An 11,173-nucleotide genomic window follows, 5' to 3' on the forward strand; every position below is an offset into this window, starting at 1 on the left:
AGTCACCCAACTGGCCTTCATGGGTAAGGTGGAACTTGAAGTCATAGTTTCCCATTTTCTAGCCTGGTGCCTTACCCACTAGACCAGGCTGGCTCACATTACCCTTGTTAGGAAGATGATTGCTATTGTTTATTATTTCTTTCTGAATTTGTTTATTGCCTGCAATTTGTGCTAAAATTTACCAATTCGTTAAAAAAGATCAGATATAATGTAACTACTTGTTACTGCTGATCTTTCCACTGAAGTTGGTGTCATCTCTGGAGGTACATATTCCAATTAAAACCAGAAGCTCCTCCAGCCTAACAGAGCAACATTCCCCCCAACTTGGAGATAATTTTGACTTAGTAATAGTAATAGTAGTAAAGTTGGAAGGGACCTTGGAGGTCATCTAGTCCAACCTCCTTCTCGGGCAGGAAACCCTACACCATTTCGGACAAATGGCTGTCCAGTCTCTTCTTAAAAACTTCCAGTGTTGGAGCATTTACTGCTTCTGGAAGCAGGCTGTTCCACTGATTAATTGTTCTCACTGTCAGGAAGTTTCTCCTTAGTTCTAGGTTGCTTCTCTCCTTGATTAGTTTCCACCCGTTGCTTCTTGTCCTGACTTCAGGTGCTTTGGAAAATAGCTTAATTCCCTCTTCTTTATGGCAGCCCCTGAGCTTGATAGACCTGCCCCAATGAACACATCCCACAACCTCATCAGATCATCCCATTTAGTGATTATCTCCACATCTTAGGGTGATGGATTCCATGGGCAAATCAAAAGCCGTGAGATGCTTTTTTTTCTCTGTGTTCTAGATCTCCTTCCAAACATTTTCACTGTGTGATGGCGTTTTAAGAAGAGGGAAGGGGACTTTGTGCTAGAGATCATGCCAAATTGAATTTTTATCTACCATTATCACATCCCTCTTCCATCATCTTTATTTTTGAGCAAGAGCCCCAAACATTTTAACCTTGATCCAACCATCCCTTGGATTAGCCTCCTCTGCACAAATTGTACCAAGAGTAGAAAAAGAGGTAGTCAAAGTAATATAAAAGCAGCCAAGAATTAATTTGGCAATGTTCCTTCCTATGTCTAGGGTTCAGACATAACCTCTTTTACTACTTCAGCTATGGTGTGCTCTCACAGTGACAACATCTACAATCATGAACTATGGAGAATAGCCAAATTACATACATTCTGACATGTTAGCCCAAGGAATAACTCTATATTGGAAGAGTCCTTAGCAAAAGTTACTCATCCAAGGCATATCTAACACAGATTTTTCTGTTCACTTTGCATATTTTAACTGTCACCAGATTCCAGATTTTCCTGTCTAATTTCTTTGAGGCACCCTACTGATGATACTAATCACCTTTTAAGGCAAGCTTCATGCTACTTCACACTGATTGCCAGAAGTTTTACTATGCAGCTTCAAATGGCTTCAGAGATGTTACTGAAATGTTGCTTGATGAAATTGATGAAGTTACTGCACTTTGCAATTTGCTTTAATAAGCACCTTACCCATGCATGAACTGCATGATCCGCATACAAAAAGCAGCTTGGAAACACTTTCCATTTGAAATGAGTAGGTCAACACTGTTATGGATGGTGAAAGCTTTCAACACAACACACCTATAGTTCTGTGCCAAAATCTTATTTTCTATAAAACTATCTTCTTGTCTTTTGTCTTCAGAATTCTTGGGGTATTTATTTGTGCAGAATGTTCATGTTGTCTTTGTTATACTCTATTCTATTCTATTCTATTCTATTCTATTCTATTCTATTCTATTCTATTCTCCCTGGATGTCTCCCATTATCTACTCAATGATACATGCATACATACATACATACATACATACACCTACTTACTTACTTACTTACATATCTACCTAGAACTTGTCCAACATGAAATAGGAAGTTTCTGAAACTGTTGCAGAAGTCTGACAGTTGTTTTACCTAATTATCATAGAATTATTAAATTGGCTGTCAGCAGCTAATACATTGCTTTTCTTCTAGTATGGATTTTCCCCTAAAGAGCACTGAATTACCTTTCTTGTTCTCTAATACAAAGAACACAAAATCTATACTCAAATTTATGAGCAATGGATAACAATAATAAGGCTTTACTAGTTATTTATAAAAAGCCACAATGTCTCTAGGCCAAAAAGTAAAGCAGACTTTAAAGAAGAATCCTGCTGATGTAAATTCAAAAGACTCTGTTTAACTATAGTTTATCAGTCCTATTTCTTATCTAAACATTCAAAGATTTCCATTTGAAAGAGTATACCAATATCTTTTGGTGCTCATTTTGATAACTCAGCCCTGTAAATAATATTTGCATTTCATTCATTCAGGGATAATAACAGGCACAATCAGCGACACAGAAGATTCAGTGTCATTTGATATCCTTCATTAGTACTGAAAATGATCAATTTGCACTATAATAACTTAGAAGATTTGGGTTTAACTAGTTATGCTTGACTTTGGAAGCTAAACATGGTTAGTCCTAATTAGTATTTCATGCAAATTCATTAGGAAAGGCCAGGAATGATAACTCTAAAAGTTACAAAAAATGTAAACAAAACTGGTATGGATATTCTATAATATCACCTAGATCTGAGCTTCTCTTAAAGAACATAATGACTTTACGACTAAAATATAGTAGTAGGAATGGAGTGATGGTGAAACAAAAAGCTTAGATACTCATTAAACAAATAAGGCCTTCTCTGCATGAGTGAGAAAGAGTTACTAAATGAGTCATGTAATAGACAAGTGTTTTGGCACAAATATTCCTTTGAATCTTTTATTTCTTGGGTAATCTTCCTTGTCCAAATCTATTACTGTCATCTTGATACTGACATCTCCACAGGTAAATGTATTTAATTATAATTTCATTATATAGAAGCCACCTCCCTGTCATTTTGAAAGTATTCTAGTGTGAATAAATCACATATAATAACTCCCAATATCCTTCACAATGCTAGATGGGACTCCTGGGAATTAAGAACCAGATGTTTTCAGACTACCTTAATGTTTCAGGAATGGTTTCAGCATTAATTGTGTGCATGAATACATGAAAAATCTGTTTTGTGGGGAGTAAATACACATAAATGAAACAGAAAAATGTACATTACATGTGGATCTTCCTCCCTTCAATTTACAGATCACTGTGAAATCACATGAAAGAACATCACAGGTATATAAACTATGAGGGCATTGGAAGTAGACTGAATTCTCTAATTCCTCAAGCACTTGTATTCTTTTTTCCTTATTTGAAGATGCAGGACAAAGAATGGTATATTATTATTATTATTATTATTATTATTATTATTATTATTATTATTCAGAGATATTAATTTTGCTCTAGGTTTAATCTCAGAAATTACTTCAGACTGTTTTTGCTGAAAAAGGTAAAATGCACCTCAATCTAGCCTAAGGTTAAATTTCAATTAAATTAGCTTTCCTCTAATAAAGACAAGGACCCTTTAACTTTTAACAGTAATGAATTGTTAATATTTAATGAAATATGTCTAGTTAATTTATTTAAAAGCATCTTTGCTCTGTTTTTTTAAAAATCTGAAACACTTCTTAGAGCAGCTTCACAGGTACCATTGAAAAAGTTATGTAAAACTATGCAAAAGACAGGATGCACAAGGGAAAAAATACAGGGGGAAAGAAGAAATTTTAGTGTTTATGATTGGATTGATGTTGTGCTTGCAAACAATAGGATTAAGTTGGTGTTCTTAGCATTCTTCAATTTTTCTTTCTTAAAAATAAAATGTTCCATCTATTCTCCCAAGCAAGAAATCACAGATGGAAGCTTTTCATAGAGAGACCCAACCTAGAACTAATGAGAAATTTCCTGACAATGAGAACAATTAATCAGTGGGAAAGTTTGCCTCCTAGAGTTGTGGGTGCTCCATCACTGGAGTTTTTCAAGAGGAGACTAGATAGCCATTTGTCTGGAATGATATAGTCTCCTACTTGAGCAAGGGGTTGGACTAGAAGACATCTAAGATCCGTTGTAACCCCTATTGTTCTATGAGCTGTCGGTTTGCAATAGGATTACAGCATACTTCTTCAATCTACATGGATCGAAATTGTGGTGGAAATTAGGCTCACAAGAGGGAAGAATCTTTCCCAGGGAGCAAAGAGACAATCTAGCTTAGAATCTTCTCTCTGTTGGAAAAGCATAAAAGTGGACACACACACACACACACACAGGGAGAGAGAGAGAGAGAGAGAGAGAGAGAGAGAGAGAGAGAGAGAGAGAGAGAGAGAGAGAGAGAGAGAGAGAGAGAGAGAGATATGAGATATGTATTGGGCTGTTGTGTTTTTGGACCTGATACAATTTGCAAAATAGCTGTCAGGTAAATTATAATCCACTTCCCCCTCCCATGCTTAGCAAAGTAAGAGAGAGAGAGAGAGAGAGAGAGAGAGAGAGAGAGAGAGAGAGAGAGAGAGAGAGAGAGAGAGAGAGAGAGAGAGCGCACAATCATTCAGATAATGGCTTAAATTTGACAAGATTCTGTCTAAGTGAACAACAGTAAATAAACACTCCTCTGAAGTAACTCTTCATATCATTCTTGGTTCTTTGGGCCTGACAGAAAGTCACCACCGATTTTCAGTCGGACTAAATCGTGGAATTTCCTTTTTTCAGAAAAACAGTTTAAGATCTTCCTACGTAGGAAGATATTCGTTGCATACAATACAATGAATTCCTAGTCTTACTACAGGTAAAATTATGCTTCAACCCCTGATGACCTGGCAAGGAATTGAAGAAATAGCATCAGGTCAATATGGCATTCTTTCTTTGAGGTAAAACCTACGTACCGTCCATGAACATAAAGCTTCTATTTCAGCTCAAGGACAAAAAGAAGAGCAAATTAACCTGGTGCTACCTTTCAGGCCAGTATATAATTTTACTGATTAAATCTCAGAATTATTTATTTATTTATTTATTTATGAGACTTATATACCGCTTTAAGTGCAAGCACTCTCTAAGCGGTGTACACCAGTAAGCAATGTATGTATATATTTACATTGCCCCCAACAATCTGGGTCCTCATTTTACCTACCTCGGAAGGATGGAAGGCTGAGTCAACCTTGAGCCGGTGAGATTTGAACCGCTGACCTGTTGAACACAGTCAGCTAAAGTGGCCTGCAGTACTGCACTCTAACTGCTGCACCACGAAACACTAATGGGAAATTACTGGAGACTCATAAATGCAGTTGAAATCCTGAGTAGAGCAGAAGAAGCACTAGAAAGGGCTGCTTATTGCAGCTAAAAACTTTCAGGCTTTCATTCTTTTTTTTCACCCATTTCCCCAACTCCTGCCCCTCAAAGTTTATTCTCTTTGAGGAAAGAGAAAATGACTTTCCAGAAGGAAGTGAATTTGGCTGAAAGGCTTGGTTGTTATTTGCAATGTACTTATATTTGCAATAATAGTCAAGGGTATGTGTGGTTTTTTCTATCATATAATTGTCTGTTTAGTGGGTTGGCAATCTCCCTGTGAAAAATGCTTCTGTTTCAGTTAAATCTCAAGTGAGGATAACAATAGATTAGAATGTATGACAACCGTGTGTGTTAACTTCCATCAAATACAGAATACACAATAACAGAGTTGGAAGGGATATTGGAAGTCTTCTAGTCTAACCCCCTGCTCAAGCAGGAGACCCTACCATTTCAGACAGATGGTTGTCCAATCTCTTCTTAAAAACCTCCAGTGATGGTGCACCAGAAACTTCTGGAGGCAAGCTATTCTACTGATTAATTGTTCTCATTGTCAGGACATTTCTCCTGAGTTCTACTTTGGAGGTCTCTTTGATGATTTTTTAATCTCCTGAAATTATCCCAGAAAAATGAAAGCCTCTTTTTTTTTTCAGGAAAGCAGAAAGGCAGGATATAAATTTGAAAACAAATATTGTAAAGCTGTAAGAAATTGCAGGACAGACCTTTGACACAGCCTTGTTTAAAATAAATCCATCTACAACTTGATGGAAAATTTGCAGTGAGATGCATACCGTACTTTCCAGCGTATAAGATGACTTTTGAAAGCGTTGAAATCGGCACCTAAGTCAGGGGTCGTTTTATAAGCTGAGTCATCTTATACACCAGAAATTATGGTAGTTTCCGGTGTATAAGATGACTTTCTAGGCATGCAACTCGGTGCCGAAGATGGGGGTCGTCTTATAGCCGGGTCGCCTTATACGGCGGAATATACAGTATTTTGTTAATATAGGAGAACACTTGGAAAATCATGTGCACAATAAATGTTCTGATTAGATTACAAAGTAGCATTAATGCCAAACTGGTTTGGCAGCAAACTTCTGGGGAACTTAGAAACTCTCTCTCTTGTATGCTTAAATATTAAATCAAATATCTGAGATGTCACCAAGTTATTGTTATGATGCTCTGATTCTGAAGATTTTAGAAAGGATTGGGCCCATGATTCATACAGTAATTGCTAGAAATCTGAGAATCATTAACGATGCAGAAATGCCAAATGCAATAGTTAGTTCTACATTTTTTGCATTCTGTGGGTAATTACTGGATATAGCCACTTACCAATTTAAATTCAAGGGACCATTTATCAGATCTACCTTATTAAACTGAACAAAAAAAAATCTGATTATGCATACATACCTATCATACTATTTCCTTTCAAGATATGTAACCTTATGCAGAGAAAAGAATTAAGAATTAAGAAGCCAGATAAATGAAAAGCACGAAATGGGAAATGGGCCTTAAATTAATATAAAATGCTAACATCAGTTGTGTTTGTGGGTGTATGACTGCACTACAGTTCTTTACAATTTAAATGCAATTTAGTAGCTCCATCCAGCGTTTGTTAATGGCATATTCTTGTCAACAAAGGTAACACTTGGAGGGATGGGAAGCAAGGAAGTCCAGATATATATTTGGTTGAGGGGGTGAGGATGCTATGGAAATAAATGCCTATTTTATACCTATTGATCTGAATGCCTGCAGAGTTGCACAGCAGAGAGAGAAAATTTAATCACAGCTCCTCTGTGTTGAATACAATTAAGTTTCCAATGTTTAAAAGTATTGATCTCATTACATTATCCATATTTTAGCGATATCAGCTAAATATATTATTTTCTCTCATTTACAATCCCCAATCAAATCAAATTTAGATCTAACAACTGTAAAGCCTCTTTTCTCCAGGATCTGTCCTGGGACCAATGCATTTTTATAAATAACTTAGATGACAAGATAGAAAGAATGCTCCGTAAACTGGCAAAATAAACAAAGTGGTGGGGAAGGAGATATTTCTAATACTTCTGAAGACTTGAGGTTCAGTTGAACTGTGAGAAATACAGGATTCTGCAAATAAGTAGGAAAAAGCAGATGCATAGGTACAAGATAAATGGTAGCAAAACTTGTGAGAAAAAAATATGGGTGTCCTTGTAAACCAGAAGCATAGGTGCTACGGCTGCTGCCAAAAAACCAGTGCAATATTGGCCTGGCATCAACAGAAATATGAGGTTTGAGTTCATGGAAAAATATAGTTCCATTCCTCTTTTATATTTTGCTTGCCAAAATATAAAAAGGAGGCTGGAAAACATATAGAGAAGAATAACCAAGGCAATGAAGGACTTGGATGGTAAATCCTATGAAGAAGCATCTGATATGTTTATCCAAAAGAAGAAGAAAAAATCTCAGGGGAAACACAATGTAGTATTCCAATACTCAAACAGTTAATGAAAAGGGAGCAAAGTTCTTCTCCGTAGCTTCTGAAGGTAGGACAAGACCCCAAAGATGGAAGCTTTACAGATTGTATCTCAAAATGAGGACCAATTTTTTGACTGTGAGAAGTATTAATTATTGAAATGACCTGTCTTCTGGATATGGATAGAAACTGCACTTAGACTTATAGATTGCTTCATACTGCTTTTACAGCCCTCTCTAAGCAGTCAGTATATTGCCCTAACAATCTGGGTCCTTGTATTCCATCAATGACGGTGTTTAGGTAATGCTTGAACCATTTTTTTTTTTTTCTGGAAAGATCTAAAGATTCCCAATTTGGAGTGTATTAAAAGATGAGACAAATTAAGAAAAAAAAAACATGTTAAAATAACCTGAAAGAGACTATAGCTGAAAAACAACTATTCATACAATATATATTGAGATCTAGTTTATATATCACACTTAGCCATGATTTGACAACAGTTTTGCATAAGCCAAAATTTCTGTATTCTTTATACTTATAAGACTTTAAACCATAGTTTACCAACTAAAATAATATGTTTTACAAGATAAAATAGGCAAGTATATCATAAGATGAGGTACCATAATTGTAAAAGCAATCACACAGAAACGTATTCAACAAACACAGCCAAAATTTTGATACATAGGCTAAAACCAAAAATAAAAATAAAATCTGGTAATTACCACTGTATCCCAGATTCAAAACTCAACTAAATCCTTAGCTTCGTCATATTACTCTAAGTAAACCAACTTAAATGATCCATAATGCAGACCAGTGCACGCACAATCTGAACTAGATTTTAATTAATATTCAAATTGCCTCCATGATGGTAGTGGAGAATTCAAATATACATTTCCTATCTCTTGGCAGTCATCAGAACTGGGCAAAATTTAGCGCAGCTGCATATAATACCAGCATGGAATCATCTCAGCTTGGATGCTATCTGGAAGCTCCATCCATTTCAGAGTGCATTGAATTTGTAATAGTATTGATCTCTCTGATGTTATTTGAAGTCTATTTCCATCCAAAGTGAATGGTAGGAAATTTCCTCTGCTCTTAGGTCCGATGACTGCTCAGGGGGAGAAAAAGGCAATATGAAATCCCAGAAAATGGCTTGACTAGTATGATTCAGTGTTCATGGCAATTCTCATCTGAAGAGATGGCTTCTTAGAACTCTTGCAATTTTTGTGTGTTTGTGAAACTCCCTTCTTAAATTGTGCTGACTGACAGCCCATTGTACAAGATGTCACATCCAATTGTTATCTGTCATACTGTATGACAGATGCATCTGGTAACCAAGATCCAGGCTCAAAAAAAAAAAAAAAAAAAGAACGATGAAGCACTCATTTTGCACAAAAGGTATACCTTTTCCTGCAATGGGGGTCAAAGAGTTGACTAACTATTATTTTGAAGACATAATAGAGAGAATACTGAAGTTCATGGACAGAAGAGTGCTTTGAATGTTGAAGATCCTCAAAGCTTTGGCTTACTCAGAGAAATTCTTCCTGCCTTTATAAGGTGTCCCGTCCAGGGAGCTTTCATTCTTGGAGCTAGGCCTGATTAAAACTGAAATCTATTTACTCCAAAAGTATACAATTTTTTTTTATAGCCAAGGGCAATACTGATTTTTCAGTTTCATGGCAGGCAAGATCCAGACAAACATGTTTGACATTAATTATGTCAAATAGGTTAGTGCAGGGATCTTCAAACTTGGCAACTTTAAGACTTGTGGACCTCAACTCCCAGAATTCCTGGCTTGGGCTTCTTGCAACTATGCTCTAGACATCGGAGGGCTGCATATGATCCAGGGGCCGAATCTTATCCAGCTCTATTTCCTAATATCTTCCCTAAAATACTGATTTTTCAGACACCAGTAGCTAGACTGAATCACCTTATTAAGCTATAACATGGTTTGTTGCCTGTGGCTTAAAGCCTTGGGGAAATCCAGTCCTTATGCCATGTTAATGAAACCTTATGCTTTGGATAGGTCAATATGTACATAGGGAGGACATTCACCCTGTTTATCTAGCAACAAGCTAATAACAATAAGTGGTTTTCCATTTAAAAAAAAAGTGAGGTGCCGTAGATATAGTAAGTCAAAATAATAAAACAGCAGTTACAAAAAGTTGTCCACAATTCCCTGATGCTACCTAGACAGGTAATGAAATGTCTGTGGAAAACTACTAAGCTCAAAGAGCACCAAGGACCCACAATTCAACCCCAAGCTAAAATTATACTCTTCTATTAGTACTGTTCCCTTAAGAGCAACCATGTGAAGGAGAAGAGCCTCTTTTTTTTTATCAAGGTTGCTGCTGTTTGAAAAACCATGTCCCCAAATGTAAAATCTGTACTGACTCCACTAACTGTCCATAAAGACCTGAATACCTGGCCCTGCCAGTTGGCCTGGTGCCCCAACAAGGGAACATCACAATGGAGTGGCTGATAGATTAAGTCAGGACTCCATCTCCCCTATGCACATCATGCTCCTTTCCTCCTCATCTTAATTCTAAATTATGATTTGTTGCACAATCAGCCAGACTGGATTTGGCATTTTTATCCACCTAACAGATCCTTCCCAAGAACTTGGGATAGGAAAATGTTGGTGTTTTGCTGTGTTAGAGTGATCTTTGCAGGATGTAAACTGTTCCAAGTGATTGCAATTGTTGCAGTTGACTGATGGTGAATTTGTAATGCCAATGGTATTCAAGGGATGATCCCATTGTTGTGACTTGCACCCAAGGTGCCTATTACTATTGGCACCATCTTTGCTTTCTTTTGCCACAGTCATTCGATTTCTATTATGAGTTTTTACTGTTCAATGTTTTATCAGCTTTTCAGGTTTTTAAATCACTCAAAATTGCCTCTAGGTAAGATGGGAGGCAAAGAAATTAAATAAATAGTTCTCTGCAGCATTCCCTTCATGCAGAAAGATCATCTGCCTTTCATTGGCATTTTGTATGTTGCGGCTACTCCACAAAACATAGGTAAAACTAACATCACTTAGCAAAATAGCAAACTATGGATTTTGTAAATAAGCCAATGAGTGATTTAGGAGTGATATACCAACTTGGCCTGAATAGAATCAAACTGTACATTCCAGTTACTGCTGAAATGCACACTCTGTATGAATTCATTTGGATATAAACCAGACTGGCAAAGAAGGGGATGGGAATCCAATAGAAATGGTGATTTATCTCTTTTTTAAAACAAAAACAAAAAAAAACATTATTCTGTAATCTAGAGTCAGTTATTTAATAATTTTGATCTGTGTGGTTTTAATAATTCAGAAGCTAAAATGAAAGGCTAGATGCCTTTTAATAAACAACATGCCTTGTTGGTCATTAGATTCATTAACACCATCTTTACTATTTGTTTTTGGTAGCTTTGATCATTTCCACATCTTGTGTTAAATAATTTCTACAGACTTTTAATTCCAAAAACAGCCTAATTAAATCTTTAC

Source organism: Crotalus tigris, unplaced genomic scaffold (assembly GCF_016545835.1).
Source record: "Crotalus tigris isolate CLP2741 ecotype Arizona unplaced genomic scaffold, ASM1654583v1 scf7180000024362.2655971311:6658466, whole genome shotgun sequence".
Lineage (NCBI taxonomy): Eukaryota > Metazoa > Chordata > Lepidosauria > Squamata > Viperidae > Crotalus > Crotalus tigris.